Raw genomic sequence first — 21,528 nt, 5'->3', positions numbered from 1 at the left:
ACATACGGTTAACACTTTCACTACCACACTACATAAGGTTAACCTTTCACTACCACACTACAGAAGGCTAACCCTTTCACTACCACACTACAGAAGGTTAACCTTTCACTACCACACTACAGAAGGTTAACCTTTCACTACCACACTACAGAAGGTTAACTCTTTCACTACCACACTACAGAAACACAGTTATTTTGATGTAGCCTTTCCTTCCTGGTTCAGCCAATACCTTGACCCCCAACATTACATGGCTTATGTGAGGCTTCCAACAAATTGACATAACAAAAGAGCTTGACGCAAGGTGTTAATGTCCCCATAGAGAGAGGGGGGCCATGGAATACAATGCATTCTGGGTACGGTTGTAGTTGTTTAACTCACAGGTGTGAAACTCTCCACAAAGTTCGAAGGCCATTCATCTCTGAATGCGTTTTCTGATATCACCATGATTCATAGGAAGTAGCTTGAAAAGTATCCCACCAAAATGTTCAAGTGATGGCTTATTTTGAAGGTATGAATCTGTACTTTCACAATATGTAAAAAAAAAAATGTGACGTTGCCTCAACAAGTCCCTCCTATCCACGGCTAGGCACAGTGATCGCAGCCACGTCTCTCTCTCTCTCTCTCTCTCTCTCTCTCTCTCTCTCTCTCTCTCTCTCTCTCTCTCTCTCTCTCTCTCGCCCCGTATTCAGATCCGTCCAATAGTAATCACAGACGTTTATCTTGTCATTTTAAACAAGTTACCATTATATTGTCCCGGGTGATTATTCCCCCTGCGGCGAAATTAATTAGTATCCCCCTCTATCTCTCTCTTTCTCTCTCTCTCACACAGACACACACAGCATGACGTGGAATCCCAGCTATCGTTACAAGACTTACTTACCATCACAAGAGTTGAATGGGGTGAGATATTCAGCTGTCCAGTCCACAACAAGCCATAATCAACTTTTTTTTAAATCCACTCAAAAAGAAACTCCATGTATATATATATATATGAGTATATCCTTCTTCTGTCTGTTGAGTGTTTCTGAACTGAGGAGATATCAGGCTGATGAGGTAGAAACTCTTTCACTCCAGTGTTCATCTCTCAAAAGGTATTGTTTTGAGGGATTTACCTGCATTCGAGGTTGTAATGTTGTAAAGCTAAGCTAACTATAAATCGAAAATGAAAATACTCCTTGAAACGGAAACCATGTCAACTGGTGACGAGTGAACACACAGAGTGTGGAGGCGTGAGCACAGAGTGCGTGACTGCTTGCTTGGAGCGCCGGAAACCGCGACCCCCCAAGCCCCCCCCCCCAGATCATATTTATGATCATTGATAGGCTAAAATGTATTTACTAGATTCATTACGATTGGCCGCTTGCGCACAGTGACGCCTACTCACTGCGTTTTGTCTAGCGCCCCGGATTCGGAGGTAGTTTCTATAGACTGACGTCAATCACAAACGAGGGGGAGGAGATTAGAATAGCATGCAAAAAACAATGATTTATACTATATTTATTGCTATATTAACGTTATTGTGCATTTTAATAGTAATTATTATTCATTTTAAACATGTTTAGTTTATTTTTAGGGCTTCGAGCCTTCAAAATATCTAAAAATAAAAAAAACACAAGTTCTTCTTCTCCTACTTTCTCATTGCTCTCAACCAGGGGGGGGCGGCGCCCCAGCGCCCCTAGTGGCGAGTCGCCACTGCCCACATATCTTCTCTTGTCTCCACTGGCGCTGTGAGAATCCCAGTGGACAGACCCTCCTGCTGGCTACTAGCCACGTGTTACAGCTCCATCCAGTTCCTTTGGCCTCTTTTAGCTTCTCTCCCCTCCTCATTTTCGCCCTCTCTCATTCTCCACCTCCTCTCCTCTCCTCTCCTCTCTGTGCTCTAGGTTTCCTAGGCAGCCGCAGGTGCACTCGTGGGCCACGGAGGGCCTTTCGCCAGGAGCTTGAATGAAGCCTTTATGGACTGGAGTTCAATAGCCCCCCTGTCTCTCCCCGGTGCCACCATAGGAAAACCACTATCATCTCTGTTATGATCTACAGACTTGAAATCTTGGCTTGGGGTTGTGATGTTCCATTTCAATCAGGCTCATGATTCAGATCCCCCTCCCCCCACACACACACCCAAGGGCAGACAGACATGGCATGTAACTACGAGGCACCCAGGGCGAGGATGACAGAGAATGGGACAGACAGAGAAGCCAGACACCCCAGCCTTCTTAGGATTTATCGGAGATATAAGCCAGTGAATGAGGAGGCAGGATAGATGAGTCAGCACTCAGCATGGCCCGTCACTGTCACTATAGCCATGCCTAACACCAGGCTTTCAGCGTTACAGGGATTTTAGGTGGTAGATTGTTTTTTAGTTATTTTGTTAGGGAGGGGGTACATGTGAGGTCTCACTGTTAGACTTGTGAGAGTTCACAAAGTAAGGAAACAATTTACTAAAACAAGTTTTAGATTTTTGTATTCACTGTGTGTGTGTGTGTGTGTGTGGTACCTGTGTGTCAGGGAAACACCCTGATACTGTAGAATAGTAGTTTGGTAAAAAAAATAACTGGACGAAATAACTAAAGTATAACTGTATTTGATATGAATGAATGGTTTTTATTTTCGAACAAGTATAAAAACAAAAATATATCTGTTAATTTGACATATACAACAGATTTTATTCTATTGTTAATTGTACAGTATGTATAAACGCTGTATCTCTATAGAATCCAATACATTTGTATATAAATACATTTATATAAATATACATATAAATATACTAAATAAATACCATATGATATACATCATTTCGTAATTTTTTTATTTACATCTTACATATTCCCAATCAACACACTTCCTCTTCCAGATAGCAATTTAAGAAAGATTTTCTTTTACATCTTTTAACCCTACAAGACCCGGATACATTTCTACTTTCAAAAAAAAAATTCAACCTTTTAGATGGTGTGAGGGCTGGGTAGGAACTACATGCTTCCAAATGAGGGGGCGTGCCGAACATTCAGCTCACGCACCTGAGAGTGGTTGGCATTCAGCTCGTCGGGAGATTACAAGAACTGCCGACTGCCTTCCACTCATTGCCAGGTCATTCCGTTGCTACCATCTACCGCCGCGTCTCTGGGGTGAGACGTCATGCCATCTTCTGCCCTACTCTCTCTCTCCATGGGCCTCGTTCCTGGTGTGAGTCATCGTCGTGGAACGCCCTACCCAAAGCTGTAAAGGAATGTGAATCACTACCCACCTTCAAAAACACTCTCAAAGAACACCTACGGGAGACTGCAATTCAAAACTGGCCCCTACAAATGTCCTAACAGTGACATCTCCTTAGCAAATGACCTCAATACCTTCTATGCGAGGTTTGATGCTGGTAATAACAACACCAGCCCACAAGCCACGGCAATGGGGGGGGGGGGGGGGGGGTCTGCTGCTGATGGAGACTCAGTGTTCAGGGTAACAGAGCATGAGGTGAGGCGGACCTTTAAAAAAGTGAATATCAGGAAGGCAGCAGGACCGGACGGCATCCCCGGCCGCGTCCTAAAAGTCTGTGCCGACCAACTGGCCCCGGTATTCACTGACATATTTAACCTGTCCTTAGAACAGGCTGTCATCCCCACCTGCCTGAAGAAGTCCACTATTATCCCTGTACCCAAAAAAATCCAAGCCTGCTTGCCTCAACGACTACCACCCTGTAGCTCTCACCTCCATAGCCATGAAGTGCTTTGAGAAGCTAGTAAAGGGCTACATCTGCTCCTCCCTCCCCATCAACATGGACCCCCTGCAATTTGCATACCGCCCCAACAGGTCCACGGAGGACGCCATAGCCCATGTGCTGCACACAGCAGCATCACACCTGGACAAGAGGAAGGGGAACTATGTGAGAATGCTATTCATCGACTACAGCTCGGCATTCAATACCATAGTCCCCTCCATACTCATAGCCAAGCTCAGGGACCTGGGCTTGAACTATGACCTCTGCCAGTGGGTCTTGGACTTCCTGACGGGCAGACCCCAGGTGGTGAGAGCAGGCAACTGCACCTCCTCATCCATCACCCTCAACATAGGGGCCCCCCAGGGCTGTGTTCTGAGTCCCCTCCTCTACTCCCTGTACACACACGACTGTGTGGCTCAGCGGAGTAGCAATACAATCATCAAATTTGCTGACGACACAGTGGTGGTGGGCCTGATCTCTGCCAACGACGAGAGGGCCTACCTGGAAGAGGTCAAGGTCCTGGCGGGATGGTGCCAGGAAAACAGCCTCTCCCTGAACGTCAGCAAAACAAAGGAGATGATTGTGGACTTCAGTAGGTCGGGGGTCAAGGACTACAGCCCCCTCAGCATCGACGGGGCACCGGTTGAGAGAGTCAACAGCTTTAAGTACCTCGGAGCCTACATATCCGAGGACTTGACATGGACCACACACATTGACAGTGTTGTGAAGAAGGCACGACAACGCCTCTACTTCCTCAGGCGCCTAAGGAAGTTCCAAGTCAGTCAGAAGATCCTTAAGAACTTCTACTCATGTACAATAGAGAACATCCTGACTGGCAACATCACCTCCTGGTTTGGGAATAGCACTGCACAAGACCGAAGCAGACTACAAAGAGTGACACGTTCAGCCGAACGCACAATTGGAGGGGGGCTCCCCACCCTCCAGAACATTTACAACAAACGGTGCAGGGGCAAGGCTAAGAGAATTATTAAAGACTCTAGTCACCCGAACAACTGCCTCTTTGAACTGCTGCGGTCAGGCAAGCGATACCGGAGTCTCAAGGCGAGCACAGAAAGACTCAGAAGAAGCTTCTATCCCCAGGCCATCAGGCTGCTAAACGAACAATGAACACTACACAACAACAACCATCAAACGCACATAGCACACACATCCACACGCACACACTCACTTTAAACAAACACACTGTAGCACCCACTCCACACACTTTATAGCACACACTCACTTTAAACAAACACACTGTAGCACCCACTCCCCACACCTTATATTTATTGATGAAGGATTGCACTGCAACTCGTACACCTTACTGTAAATTGTACCTAAATTGTACCTCATCCCATTTCTGCTTTGCACTATATAGTATTGTACATTAGTACACTGCATAGTATTGTATATTATATGGTAACTCAGTTACGTCTATTCTGCATCGAACATTGTACATATGTCTATACTGAACACTGTGACCTCATTTTCTACTTCTAAATTACATGCTATACTATGTTATTTGATACTATCTTGTCTAGCACAGTCTCTGGAGCGTAACAGTAAGAAGCATTTTGTATGAAAGTATTCTGTACTTCTGTATGACAACTATTAAAGAAACAATAAAGACCAAGCATGGCTTTGTCAGTATTCCAATGTACCCAACCCCCCCCCCCCCACCTCCAATGTACAGCCCCACCCAACCCCACCCCACCTACCCAACCTCCTCCAATGTACAGTTTCTATGTCAAATGTAGGTCAGTATTCCAATGTACAGTGTCCCCCCCCCTACCCAACCCCCCCCCCCCCCCCACCTCCAATGTACAGCCCCATCCCACCTACCCAACCTCCCCCAATGCACAGTTTCTATGTCAAATGTATATACACTCTTTTTCTGGATTTTTTAAGTATCACAAACAGTACTGTGTTTGAAAATCTGGTATGTCATAAATGTATAGATGTAGCAGTACTGTCTATCTGTATGTCGTGTGTGTCATATGATGAATTGAAAATGGAGGACCCTGATGGAAACAAGACGAAAGTCTTTCTCAGGTCTGCATCCTCTTAACAATTGTATGTATTGAGCTGTACTGTACTGTACCCATTCTGCAATCTGTTAATAAACTTTTCAATCAATCAATCAATCAGTCATCGCTCTCTATGCTTCCATGGGAGGATTCCTATGTTCTCACTCCTTTTTCGTGGGTCCTGTTTGCTGAGTTGTCCGTCGGCAGTGTTCTGTGGTGTGAGGCATCGTCATCGCTCTCTATGCTTCCATGGGAGGATGCCTATGTTCTCACTCCTTTTTCATGGACCCCTGTTTGCTGTGTTGCCGGTCGGCAAGTGTTCTGGTGAGTCTGAACAGGACCAGACTCAGAACTTTAATTTCATTCATGGACTCTAGAGGATTCACCTGTGTATTTTTGTTCTCCCTTAAAGGGACAGTGTCGCTTTTTAGTTTGTAAATAAATTATGCCCTTGTTTTGGCTAACTCTCATACCTGTCTTGTGTTGTGCTTTTGGGGTTGCATACAAACCATAACAGATGGTCTTGTAGCAGTACTTTGGAGAGGAAAATATAGTGGGGAAAAAAGTTTCTGTAATGTTTTATTGAAATGCTATAATATTACAACTGTGGTTCTATCAGGTAGCAGAATTTCCTATAGGCCATTTTTACTCACTGTCAGAATAACATGGAAAATGTCTATATACTTTATTATTTGGCCACAGAACCGTATAAACACTATATTCTCATCTTCAAAATACTCCTACAACACCATCTGAAAGGGGAGCGGCTGGGTAGCGCAGTGGACTAAGCGCTCGCCTACCACCGCGCAATGACCAGGAAGGGAATTGGCATAACGACTAAATTGGGATGGGAGAAAAATATGGAAAAAAGGCGGAGAAAAAATAGATTATTGGGATGGGAGAAACATATGGAAAAAAGGGGGAGAAAAAACAGATAAAAATATAAAAACACCATCTGAAAGGTTGCTCAATGACTCTATGTAACATCACCAACCCATCCATTCTACACTCATTGCACACACATCCACATGCACACACTCACTAGACACTTTAACATTACATTATATTTATCTATTATTAAAAGATTTGCACTATTCATTCCTCATTTGCACCTTGAATTAAAAGTTGTGTACCTAATTGTCTGCATTTGTACCTCACTGTCTTTCACTGTACTTAGTGCATTTGTATTTGTATTTATTGGTTTAAAATACAGAGACAGTGCATATTAAGGAACATTTGACTGTAAATATGCCAGTTTAGCCAAGTTGGCTAATTTTCAACTGTAGTCTCTGGGGCAGGTGACGTGAGCACAACAATAATTAAAACATAGTACAATAATTAAAACACAGTAGGAATCAATATAGGTTACAATACACTAAAATACATACAAATAAATACATTAAAATACAACCCCTCAGTTAAAAAACATAGTACAATAATTAAAACACAGTAGGAATCAGTATAGGTTACAATACACTAAAATACATACATTAAAATACAACCCCTCAGTTAAAATGGTCGCACACTTGACCATCTCTCAGCCATGATTTTAAGTTAGTTTTAAATGAGATGTAACTTTGATACTCCCTGAGCCGTGTTGGCAGACTGTTCCAGGTGTGGGCTGCTCTCACGGAAAAGGCTGTCTGACTAAAAGCAGACCTCCTGTTTGGGACTACACAGTCCCCTCTGACTACAGACCTGGTATATCTATCAGCAGATGCTTTCTGTTTTATGAAAGTACAGAGGGGGGGAGGAGCCAAGCCATGTAGGATTTTATAGGTAAGGCAGGCATCTTTGAATTTGACAAGATTGTCCCAGCTCAGTAGGTTCTGGTTTGCTATGCTATAACAAACATCTGGCCTTGCCGCCCATTAACCCCATGTAAGCGCTCACCTTGTTTGTAGAGCTAAACCTATATTTTATATGATAGCGATGGATCTAATAACACTGTCGATTGTCAGTGAGTTGCTTCTGGTCAACATGCAAAAAACAGATTATTTTTTCATCCGTACATTTCCGTTTTATACCGTTTTGAATATGAATATAGTTTGGGTGCTTCGGAGTAATCCCAGGAAAAGACGCGATAATAGCGTTTTAGTGTAATCCACTTATCACGTTGTCATTTTTCGCCTGATTATCGAATCTTCCTGAAATCAATGCTAGATTATCGTTATGATGTCTCCTCATCTGTGATGCCGGTAACGCGTTACTAAGTAACGCGTTATTGTAATCTGATTACTTTCCCCCGAAAATAGTAATCTAACGCGTTAATCTTTAAAAGCCAGTAATCTGATTGCAGTTACTTGTCCAAGTGGCTGTGCCTTACTATTTCGTTACTATCTCATCATAAATTCATAATGCAGGCGGAATGCAGTATTTTATTTCGTTTTCGACAGTCAAAAATACATTTTGAGCTGTTTTTCTTATTTGGGAGTGACGTAGTGTGGCAGTGAAAGGGTTACACAAGAATGTGTCCCGCGGCGTGACTGGACACTCTGTCTGTGAGTGACTCTGCTTTGGTACAATCACATTCCCCATCCACAGTCTGCGAATCAGAGGCAGAGTAGGGCGGGTCTTCACAGCACGTCATGTGACATATGCGCCAATCGTGTGACAGCAGGGCTCCGTTGTTACAGCCTCGTCTGCATTCGTCTGAGAATTCCACCCCAAAACGCTTGTCTAAACGCAAAATTAAAAGTGAAACCGCAAGAAGACTTTTGCGGTTTCTGTTCAGACTTCCACCCCAAAACGCTCGTCTATGCATATGCGGAGGAAACAAAATACTGTCCACCGCTAAAAACAGCACATCCAATTGCATTGAAAGCATCTGGAATCACAACACTAGCCGACGCTTCGACTAGGTACAGGAGGACTCGGAGGCCAGCCAAACAGCAAAAGAGAGAGATTGTTTCTTTCCCTTTTGATTAATGTATATTTGATGGTGGCAGAGCAAAAGCTCTTATTTGCCAGATTTACACTTAATTTACATGTTAAAGAGAGACTGATTGTATGTTTATAGAGAGACATTTATAAAAACAATTTAATAGTTACAGTTGATATAATTGAATAGTTCAGCCTGCATTTGTTAGATGTGAATGGATACACTGGTTTTGTAAAACCACTGGCTGGCTGCTCTAATGCTGTGAGCATCATAGACTGTTGCTTTACCATACTTGATGGTACAGAAGCTGAAGCACTAGTTTAACAATTTACGTTATGTGCAGAGAAACAAGTTAAAAACAATTTATGCACTTTCAATAAAGCGTTTAAAAAAAAAACTGTTGGGGGAACGACGACGACTTCGTAACCTAGTTACTTTCAAAGTAACTAAGTTACTCTGATAATCAAGTAATCCGTAAAGTAACTTGGATTACTTTTTAAAGGAGTAATCAGTAATCAGTAATCGGATTACTTTTACAAGTAATCTGTGGCATCACTGCTCCTCATGCAAGAATGAAATGTGGTTTAGACCGGCGCGCCCGCCCAGGGGCGTATCTAGACCCAGCACTTTAATAGGGCACAGAAGGGCACCAAAATTTGGCCGGTTTTGGCCGGTTTGTGGGCGAAAATGGGTGGATTTTGTAACTATTTTTTTTTTACTTTATTTCGGTATACAGAGTATAAACATTGCGACCATCTACTACTGGTCTATTGAAGGTTCCAAGCCACAGTCTAAAGAAAATCAGGGATGCAGCCTTTGCTAACTATGCACCAAAGTTATGGAACACACTACCTATGGACATTAGGGAAGCTAGATCTCTTAATATTTTCAGAAATAAGCTAAAAACGTACCTCTTCACCATAGCCTTCTAATACACCCCGCTGTTGATTGTACTGTAGCACTATTTTACTCTGGCCATTCGATTGCATAATTTTACTATTTATTCTACTATTCTATTATTGCACTGTATTATTGGTGTGCAAACCAGTCAACTTACAAAAAATAGCCTGTTGGAGGATTTCAACAAGATAAATGCAATGCAAAATATTTCACTATAATATTTCAAAGCGAAGTAAAAAAATATTATAATAATTATTTGATCATGTTAAATTATCATTTGATCATGTTAAAAAAGGGAAAATACATTTTTTTTTTTTTTTTTTTTTTTAATCAGTGGGGCACAGATGATCATCAGTAGGGCACGTGCCCTACTGATAGTGGTCTAAATACGCCGATGCGCCCGCCTCCCCCTCCCCCCACTGCCACCAATGGTAAACAGCCACACACAGTCCACACAGACAGCTTTGATCGCGGGAAAAAAAAGATCAGATCAACGCAAGATATAGTGTTCTTACCTTGTCTCTGATGTAAGGCAAAAAAAAGTATCCAATTATCTGATCGCCATTTGAAGTACTGGGCGCGGGAGTTCGTGCCACGTTATTTGGCATTTCATATGAACGAGGGGTGGGGGCAGCCTCGTAGATGTATGGTGGTGACCGCTCGTCCTGCCGGAGTATTTAAACCCCGCCCACACGGCTCAGCTCGGCCCAGATAACAAACCACATCGTTTCTAATGGAGTGCAATAGCTGCCACAAAGCGTTATGGGGTGGTATTGACCGTCTGCAATCTCAGACACACTCAGAACAGCATGCACAAGGTGCCTCGATAAATTATGAATGGCAATAGCGAATAAAAGAAATACAGCGAGAAAAACTTAGATCTACATTAACGGCACTCAATCGTCGGGCCACAGAAACGTAGAACTACGTGAATGGCACAGGATGTTCTATATCCTACATTGTTTATTGTCCTTATTGCTCTTTTCTGTAATATATAATATATTGGCTGTAGGGTGCTCTTGTAGTTCCCCAGACCTCCACACAGTAAGACAGATACTGTGAAAACAGTTAACAGTATAAAGTGTGTAATGATTTATGATCCAATATGTGTTTAGTTTTCCCTAGAATTCTAGTGTATTTTCAGTTTAGCTCGGACATGGCTTACATGGGGTTTCCAGCTTATTTCGTGGTCTATGATCACTCCAAGAAATGTATTCTCATAAACTCTTTCTATGTGTTTATTGTTTATCATCAGGTTTACCTGTACATTTGTGTTATGTTTTCCAAACTGATCTTTCTCCAGATTTTGTGATAATTTGTTTTTGTCTAACCACAATTTTAATTTATTAATTTCTGTAGTGATCATCCCCAAAATCTCCTGCAAATTTTCCCCAGAACAAAAGTATTTGTATCGTCTGCAAACAAGACAAAATTCAGTATTTTTGATACATTACATATATCGTTTATGTATAATATAAACAGTTTGGGCCCTAATACTGACCCTTGTGGGGAGACCGGGGCCCAGTGGATCAGAAATCTTATATTTCAGCATTTTTCCTGGCTTGATGACAGCATGGTTCTGGTCTATTGTGGAATTGATAGCAGAATATGTTCTCTATAAAACATGTCTATCATATCCTGCCAACTGCCAAATATGAGATGCTGAGATGGGGTTGAATGTAAAAATATATTTGATCCACTGTGCCCCAGTAACGGGGTACAGTGGATCGCTACCTGGGGCACTGTGAATCAGTCCAGATATTATACATTATTTTTTCACAAACAGCATCTTTATTGTGTGAACGAAGCAAAACTTTCATGTACAAATAACCAGATATCAACCGACCAACAGTTGAAAATACTGAAACACAGTGATGGGCAGTAGCTAGCTACAAGTAGCAACGCTACATAGCTTAGCTACATTTCTCAGTAGCGTGATGGTAGCGTCGCTACTTTTGAACCAAGTAGCGTTCTCTGTAGTGCAGCTATTTTTAGAATCAAGTGGTGACATAGCGTGAGCAAAACGCTACACGCTACTATCCGGAGAAACAGACAAAATAAAGATTTGTGAGGAAAAAAAACTCCCCGGAGAAAACCCACTATGATTGGTTGGTTGGTTTAGATATGAGAATGACGACTCATGATTGGGTAAGGTTAGGCCAAAACATTACGGGTAGGCCAATCAGAGGCAGGATAGGGCGGGACATGCCACTCCAGCTCCGCAAATCAGGAAGTAAAAAAATCAAAACACAGACCACTGAATGAATGAATGAACCAGTCTGTGCGAAATGGCAGAGGGATTCGATGTTTCCAGGGCTGATGGCATTGATGAAGATGATGTCAATAACAACAATGCCTCTCCATGGCCCTATCTGGAAAAATGTATGAGTTTGACTAAAAAAACGCCTAAAACATATGTGTTTAGGTGTTTATTGTGTCAGCCAAAAACGAAGCTGCTCTCAACTTCCCACACGTCCAGCACTAACTTGAGAACACATATTCAGGTGAGCTGATGAAAAGCTTTACATAAACATTGACAACTGTTTCCAAACAGCACACAAGTCAGTGCACTTTTTGTCAACAGCTTTAACTAACAGATAGCTGCTATCATGTTTCACTGTAGGCAGAAAATGAACAATATTATGGGGGTGGAAAAAAGAAAAAACAAACTAACATAAATAATACATACAGACCCGGCGCCATGGGCGGGCATTAGGGGGCCGGGCCCACCCACAGAGTCAGTTGTGCCCACCCTGGTAAATTTTTTATTTTTTTTTGTCAATCAAAGTCAACTATCCAAATCCTTAGTTGGGGACAGCCCTAGTGGGCACTGATGTTAACAACAACACTACTGAAGCTAGCACGGCACTCTGTGAGAATTAGTTTTCTACCCTCAAGAACGTCTTTACAGAACATCGCCTTAGTATGCTTCATCGACGCAAGGCCAATTTAATTCAGTTGTCATTTGAGAAGGACTTAACAAAAAAGTTCAGGAATGAGTGGAGGGGCAGTGTTTTAAGAAGATTTCACTCTGTCCCCAAACGCCACTTGCCGCTCTACTAATGATGGTGAGTAGCCTGTGGAGGAATTTTGTTTGCTTTTTTATGCACCTTATTTTTGTCAGTTCAGTTCAGTTTGTCAGTGTTGAATAAATGGAGACTTTTCAAAGATATAGAATAGAATAGAAATGTATTATCGTGAGGGAAATTTGACACTGCAAATCACTCAACATTAAACATTTAGACAGAACAAGTCACGAATAAAAATAACAAAACAAATGGCCTAAGAATAGAATAAAATGAAATAGAATAAAAATAGAATAAAAGATACAGTAAATAAATGAAGTAAAAATATACTGAAGTCTACAGTAGGTGTAGTATTGCACAGTGCTGTTTAAAAAGTAAGAGTCCAGAAAGATGGTAACTGTCACTCTGTGCTCAGTGATGCAGTGAGGCACAGTGATGCATTGTAAAGTCTGATGGCTGTCGGAATGAAGGACTTCCTGTGCCGTTCAGTGCTGCATTTAGGTAGTGTGAGCCTATAACATGCTCCTCCTGTCCATAGATATATATAGAACACTAGATAGCTTACCCGCGCTGCCGGCCAATGGAGAGCGACGTCACTGAACCGCCGCCATCTTGCCCAGGTCAGCCTTGAGTGAGAGTGAATGAGCTGCACAGACAAAAATACTCATAACTCGCTGAAATATTGACGGATTTACAAACGGTTTGGTTTATTACAAGCATTAATTAACGTGGCTATGATTCAAGCGGTTTAAAAAAAAAAACATCTTTACATTTTTTTTTATAAGTATGCAGTATCATAACTACATCTTTGATGTTTATAGCAAACGAACCCGTTTGTAAATCCATCAATATTTCAGCGTCCTAATAGTAGTTATCTTGACTTTAATGTGGGTCTAACTTAAAAACACATGAACACACAGTGCACTCGCTCACACCATAGGTCACTTTAAACACAAAGGACACTTTAAGAAAATAACTTGTTGTGATTAATGCATAATATAGTTAGTAATAGCAATTATAGCATAGGGGCATAGCAGTAAAACTATATTGTACATAGGACCCAGTGCCTTTAAGTAGTAGCTCAACATTGTATTGCAAAATCCTTGCCACAGTCCCAAAACCCCACTCTGTAGCTGATGGCGATGGAGTGGAAATAGTCTCCAGTTTGACAGGTACCTGCAACATAAAAAGAAAATAGCCACTAGTTTTGTGATGTTTGTAATTTTGTTTTAAGCGCCTTTGAGGTGCTTTGGTACCATGAGGTGCATGCATAGTCATACAGTAGTACCCTTGAATGAGTGCTCCTGCCAGAGTCTTCAGGGTATTCTTGTTTACCAGGGAGGAGATCCGGTACAAGAATTTGTTGTTTGGGATTGTTGGTTGGGATCCAATGTACAGTCCACCCAACCCAATGCATACTGTACTGTAGTCAGAAATAAAACGTTACCAAAAGAATAATATTCTAATGATATTCCTACTCTGCAGTAGTTGCATTTATTTTAAAATATGATTATTCGATCCACAGGACAGCCTGAACACAAGAGTCGACGGTCCAGTTTACATTTTAACATAGATAAATGCCTTGTATTTTCAATTCATCATAACATATATGACATACACAACATACAGATAGACAGTACTGCTACTGTACTGTACATCTATCCAGCTAAATGAACGTTAGCTAATGTTACGGCCAGCCTTGCGGTCGCATTCTATTTTCGAGGGACCATAACGTTAACTTGACATGCTATGCTATGCTTTATTTGCGCAGTTGCTACCGTTAGTTGATTAGTTGATTGTCGTTCTGACATAACTGCAGTAAACAAACGAACGGTAAACCTAAGTTATCTTACCAGTTAATTCACTACACGATCCACCAGCCTACTCACAACTGGGTTCCATCCAGTTACATTCCCCCCAGAGCCTACCTTAATCGAAAATACCACACCATTACTGTACCAATGACAGTCAAATAATCTACAGAAAAGCATTACATTGCAAAATAATATGTCCAAGACTAGTGTCGCATGCACACACAATTGTAGAATAGCTCCCTCTCTCCCTCTCTCCACCGTGTAACTAGACTCCCCCTACTGGTTGAACCAGGCAGAGCAGCGTCAAAAGACGTCATCTTGCGTCAACCACCGGCATCTAGCTTGCTACCGGCGGGAGACGCCTCGTTTTCCAATCCCACATCTGTAGGGAATCTTATAGGTCGTTTTCCAATCAAGAGTGCATTGTTATTGAATAAGGGAGTATGATTGTGCCATTTATGTGGGTTAGGATTTTTTTTTTTGTTTCACGCCATATCCGGATCGCATGAGTAATTATGGGGCCAAATTTCCGTTCGCAATGCTTGATTGGTAGTTTAGTGTATGCTATGTCCTTCAGTCTATGTGGGGCTACTATGTTTTCTTCTAATTTTCTCCAGGATACTAATGCTTGGGGATCAAACCATGTTGTCAATGGTCTTAATGTGTACGCCTTAAAATAGTGGAAAAAATCTGGAAATGCCATGCCACCGTCTGCTTTATTTCTCTGTGCGGTGGATCTTTTTATACGTGGTGGTTTGTTATTCCAAATAAATTTGTATGTGGAGGAGTGTAATCTTTTCCAGTAACCCTCTGGAGGGGGTAACGGTAGCATTGAGCTGAAGAAGTTGATTCTAGGTAGTACGTCCATCTTAACTATTGATATCCGTGCCTGTACTGAGTTTTTAAGTTTTGCCCACCTATCAAGGTCGTCTTTGATTTTGTTTTGGATTTTTGTGTAATTGTGCTTCACCGTTTGTCTTATGGTGGGGAATATTTCCACTCCCAAACATCTAAAATGTTTTACCATAGGTATCTCTCCTGGGAGGGTTATATCTTTTTTTGCAGGGGCGTTAAATGGAAGGAAAGCCGACTTCGGCCAATTTATCTTGAATCCCGATAAATCTCCAAAGTTCTCAATCAGCTTGAGCAGATGAGGCAGTGTGGTGTTGGGATTTTGCATGAACAGTATTACGTCGTCCGCATATAAACTAATTTTATGTTGTGTGCCCTTGATTACGATTGGTTCTATGGATTGGGATTGTCTTATATATTGTGCTAAAGGTTCTAATGATAGATCGAATAGTCCGGGACTAAGAGGGCAACCCTGTCTAGCTGAGCGTGATACCGGAAAGATTCCGGAGGTGATTATACCTGTTGTAATCATGGCCGATGGGTCTTTGTATACTACTTTAATCATATCAATGAAACCTTTACCTAACCCCATCTTCTCTAATACTGCCCATAGATACGACCATTCCAGCCTGTCAAAAGCTTTCATTACATCCAGGGACAGCATCGCCTTAGTTATGGTGTCGTCCTTGTCGGCATCTAGTACGTGCAGTATTCGTCTTATGTTATCAGTGATCAGGCGGCCTCTTATGAAGCCAGTTTGATCCGGATGAACTAAAGACGTCATATGCTTTTGTAATCTGATGGCTAATACCTTAGAGTACAGTTTGATCAATGTTACGGACGGTGTCCTTATGTATGTATATAGAGGGAGTAATGTATGTTATCTGTTGTATATATAGGCATGTTTTGTTTGTTGTTTATTTTGTCTCCCTCTTGTGTCTACATATCCCCACTCTCAGGTGTCTCAGTTCCAGCAATAACAGCAGCAGCTGAGGCTCGTCAGGCAATCAGGCTCCACACTCCTTCATATACCCATTTGTGTGCAGTGTTAGTTAGCTCCCTGGTTCGTTTGGTCTGTGTGTGGTGGTAACTATACTTGGTCTGTGTGTGGTGGTAATTATACTTGGTCTGTGTCTGTGTGGGAGCTCATCTTTGTATGTCTTTGGTATAGAGCTGGTGAAGGCTCTGGCACTTTGTGCTGTCAGTTAGTTTAGGATTTTAGTATAGTTTTGTGCTGTTTGTGTTCTGTAGAGCTGTGGCCTGTTTGGCATTAGTTTGGTAGTTGTACATTTCTGTTTTGCCCATAACCTGTTTGTGTATTTGTTTATTCCTCGTCACCCAGCCTATGGTGATTGTTTTTCTTTGTTTATTAATCTTTTGTTTCGCACACAGGGACATTGAGGACAGGAAGATACCCTGGGTCTACATTTTGCATCACGTAGGTGACCTACTGCAAGGGGGGGGCTTTTATTTCTTTTTGATATTTAATTTGGTGCTCACTGGAAAGTCCTCCTTGCTCTCTGTGTTGCCGAGTTTGTGTTTGTGAAATAAATATTATTATTTTGCAAATAGTTTCTTGTGTTTTGTGTCATTGCACCCGGTCTGTGGCCTAGTGTTGCGTCTCCCCACTGGGGTACGTAACAATCAATGATATATTAGCAATAGCATTTTTTTTGTTGTCGATACAATTTGTGATTTCTTCTGCTAATTCCATGAGGGCCAATGATGTTGATCTGTCTGTTCTGAATCCATATTGACTGTCTGTCAGCAGGTTGTGTTTTTCAATAAATGTGTCTACTGTCAGTAAAAGGTTTTTCAAGTATTTGAGAATTGGGAAAGCAAAGAAACAGGCCTATAATTTGTGAAATGGTGTCTATTTACGGTTTTAAACAGCACTATCACTTTTGCTATTTTCATATTGTTGGGGAATTTACCAGATTGAAATGACAAGTTACAGATGTGGTTTAGTGGCTTTGCAATTCCTTCAATAACTGCTTTTTCTGTTGTCATGTCTATTTTATTCTTGTGTTTTCCCCCACCCTCTCATTGCTCAGCGATTCCAGTGATTACCCCTCTGGGGTAACTTTACGATTCCCCTTTTTTGTTTGTCTGCGTGTGTCCCCTACAATCCTGACATTCACATGTTTAAAGCTTATTTCTCTGGTTTCTGGCTTTGGGTGAGAGACTAGCTCATGTTCACAAATGGACTGAACTTTCTAAGGCCATGGTAATAACATATTAACATAACACATTATATCAGTTTAATCTCTGTCTCCAGTAGCCCAAGAGAGAGGCCCAAGTGCATGCTAGCCTAGCTTAGCACAAGGACTGGAAGCAGTAGGGAGTGACTAGCCTAGCTTAATCAAGTGATGAAATACAACTTCCAACAACTCAAACTGATGCACAGAGATGAAGTTGATATCAAAGAAGATGGCAAGTGTATTCCCCAAAATGTTTTAGTGTTGTGCTGGCTCTAATTACTTTCTCATGAAGTGTGAAATGCTTGAAGTTTAAGTATCAATTAAGTAGGGCTGGGTGATATGACAAAAATATCATATTACAATTTGCGTTTTGATGGTATAATGGTATTTGACAGTATCCTTTTCCACTACAAATTACAATGTGATATGAATAATTGTTTGTCGTTGTTCTATTTCATTGAAATAGGTCTTTGATTTTACTTTGAATCTTTTTTGATTAACTTAATATACATTATGTATATGTTTAAAAAAAATTATGTATAGTATATATATATATATACAATGTATAGTATATATATACAAGTAAGTACCTCAACATTGTACTTAAGTACATTACTTGAGTAAAAATAGTTGGGTTCAGGGGGTTTGTGTGTTTGACATTGACTGATTTCCTTGAACTGTTGGGTTGGGGGTCAAGAACAGTCACGTTGATTATTGATAATTAGAATCAATAAAGAAGAAAAGGTTTTGTCATCACAGCACATACTGAAAATAATCATAAACAACAATGATAATTGGCAGAAATGATATGGGAAATGCCATTTTGTCTATGACACAAGGGACATTTCTTCAATACTGTATGTTTAACATGTAGCTGACTACTCAACAAGGTCAACAATGACTAATCTACACTGATATACCTGAGTGCTCCTGCCCTTATGAGTCTCAGGTCAGCAACACTATCGATTATTACAGTCAATACAAATCTATTTGGGGGAAATGGATCCCTTAAGCCTTTAAATGCACGTTCTGCACAAATGAAAGGTGAAACCCCTTTATTCACCAAATAAAATAAATGTACATACGAACATGTCTTGGTGACAAACAATAAACGTATAGGTCTTGGTGACAACAATAAACATATAGGAACTTGTCTTGGTAACAACAATAAACATATAGGAACTTGTCTTGGTAACAATAAACCTATAGGAACATGTCTTGGTAACAACAATAAACCTATAGGAACATGTCTTGGTAACAACAATAAACATATAGGAACTTGTCTTGGTAACAATAAACCTATAGGAACATGTCTTGGTGACAACAATAAACATATAGGAACTTGTCTTGGTAACAATAAACCTATAGGACCATGTCTTGGTATACAACAATAAACCTATAGGAACATGTCTTGGTAACAACAATAAACTTATACGAACATGTCTTGGTAACAGCAATAAACCTATAGGACCATGTCTTGGTAACAACAATATACCTATAGGAACATGTCTTGTTCTGTATCGTAACGGCTCTCGCTCGGCGTCACTCACGCACTGTACCTCGCTTGTGCACGCGCACTGAATAAAATTCCACAATGTACCTTTATCCCAATATTCGTCTGACCACACCCCTCATCAGCTTACCTTCATAAGCAGGTGTGTGGCCACCTACTCGCCTCCTTCTTCGCTTTCACCACAAGGAAGTGCCTTCGGAGATCCCCACTTGACGTGTTGCTAGTTGAAGAAAGTTGAGACGTGTTTACATTGTGCTTATTTTTTTCTTCTCTCATAACTATTCAAAAAGGAAAATCTAAGTCATAATGTCTACCTCGGAGAGTAGACCCACTCTTCACCAGCGGTTATCCATTCCCGCCTCTGTCGTGCGCGCTGGTGCGGGGCTGCTGCCACTTTCGTGGTTGCCAGTCCAGCCCAGGAGACAGCCGATGGGTAGTTTGCCTCTCCGAGGAGCCGGTGCATCGGTGCCGCCGCCCCGGCGGTGGCCTGATCCCGACTCTGGTTCCTCTGGTTCCGGGGAATCGTCCGTTCGTGAGCGGCCGGTTCCTTTGGTTCCGGAGGATTTGCGACGCAAACTTTTCGCGTCTGCCCGTTCACGTCGCAAGATGGTGTCCTGCAGGCGCAAACGGCCTGGGTTTGGGGAATTGCTGGAGACCAGCGAGGATGCGTCGGTCTCTGCATGCCCGATGGAAACTGAGGATTACATGGAAGAGTCGGACGGATTCTTGTTTGAAGGCCCTGTGGAGACGAGTATCCCTCCTGTCCAGGTAACACTGGAGGGGGGAGAAATGTCTCCTTGGGGCGCCTTGTTCGAGGATGTCGGGGAACCACCTCGGCCTCATCGGCAGGATGCCCTGCTATCAGCCACATCAGACTGTGGCTCCTCAACCGGTCGAAGCCTGCTGCATGTGAGGGATGCTGGTTCGGTGGAGGAAGGTCAGCAGGGGGAACTGCGGGCTTTGCTCCCCGAGCTCATGGCGGTAGCTACCGCTGCAAACGGCGTGCCGCTGCCGCAGCCATTGCCTGCTCCTGCCCCCGATCATCTCATAGGTCATCTCTGGCAGCGTCGCCCGGTGAAAGGGGTGGACGTTGTCTACCCATTTTTCCCCTCAATGGGGGCCTATGTTCGTCGGGGCCAGGTGGTGTCTCACATCATGGGACTTACCCCCGCCTACGTACCAGTTACGCGGGTGGCGGGGTTGGTCAAAGGTATGAGAGAGGGCGTGCCACGGCTTGATAGGCCGATGGCCGCTCTCCTCTGTCCGGATGTGGTGTGGGAGCCGGCTTCTCCAAGGAAAATCGGCTAGGCGATTGGCATATTGGGGTGACCAGTCATTTATCGCTGGTACACAGTCGCTGGCTGCTGCTTCTAACATCGCGCAGCTGGTTAGATTTGTATCAGGGATAATGATGGGCGGCACGGATCTGACCGAGGTGCAACGCGATCAGATCACCCAGGCGGCAGGAGCTGTACTGCATCTTACCCAGGTGCAGGCCATAGCCTCTGGGAAAGTGCGCGCCCTGGCTACCCTGAACCAGCGCCACCTTTGGCTGGAGCAGGCTCGAGTGCCAGAGAAGAAGAGAGCCCCTCTTCTGACGGCCAACCTCTCCGATGCTGGACTATTCGGGAAGGCCCTGCAGCTGATGACTTCAACGTGCAGAGAGATGGCAGAGGAGAGATCCGTTCTCCAACCCCATTTTCCGCCTCCCGTCCTTGCCGGTGGAGTCAGAAGGCTTCCACGACGTCGAGCTCCCTCCGCCGTGCCTACCACTGCCTCCGCCGCCACTGCTGGTGTAACAGGTTAATATGTCCCTCTTGTGAATTTCGCCAAAACACCCTTTTTTCATTGTTTTGTTTATTATTATTATTTTATTATCAAAAGTATTTTGTTTTGAAACATCGTCACTTCCTGCCGAAGTGACGTATTTCCCCTCGCGTCTCTCATTTCTGAGCGTGCTTCCCTCCCGCGCCAGTTTCTCTCTGGTTGTTAAGAGGTAAGGACTGCTCTGTGGTTCTAGACATATCTTTGGGTTAAAAGAGCATTATTGTGGTGTAAATGTATGGATAAGTTGCTGGGCAATGAACCAGATTATATACATTAACTACCTATGGTGAAGAGTAACTTTTGTGCACTTTCTGTCGAGTTATTTAGAAGTGACGATCTTTTCTGTGTAACGCATTGAGTAGGCTTCAACCCTGACGCTGTTGCATGTCTTCCCATTAGAATCTCAGAACCAAGGCGCCATCTTGTGGCCAAAAAGGATAAGACAAGACATTAATTCATGTGTTATTTGGGTTAACAGGTAAAGATTGAATCTTATCAGTGGTTTTGTTTATTATTTTAATGTATTTGTTTAATAGGTAATGAGTCAATCTTATTATTGGCATATTGTATTATTTTGTATCTGTTTTAACAGATGGATGAGTGACCCATATTGTATTATTTTGTATCTGTTTTAACAGATGGATGAGTGACCCATGTTGTATTATTCACTCAATGTGCTATTTCAATGTGAATTAAAATGGGAGTTTCTCTCTGGTTGTTAAGAGAATCTAAGAACCAAGGCGCCATCTTGTGGCCAAAAAGGATAAGACAAGACTTT

The sequence above is a fragment of the Notolepis coatsorum genome (assembly GCF_963971535.1).
Source record: "Notolepis coatsorum genome assembly, chromosome: 17".
NCBI classification, from domain to species: domain Eukaryota; kingdom Metazoa; phylum Chordata; class Actinopteri; order Aulopiformes; family Paralepididae; genus Notolepis; species Notolepis coatsorum.
Note: the sequence above shows the minus strand (reverse complement) of the source record.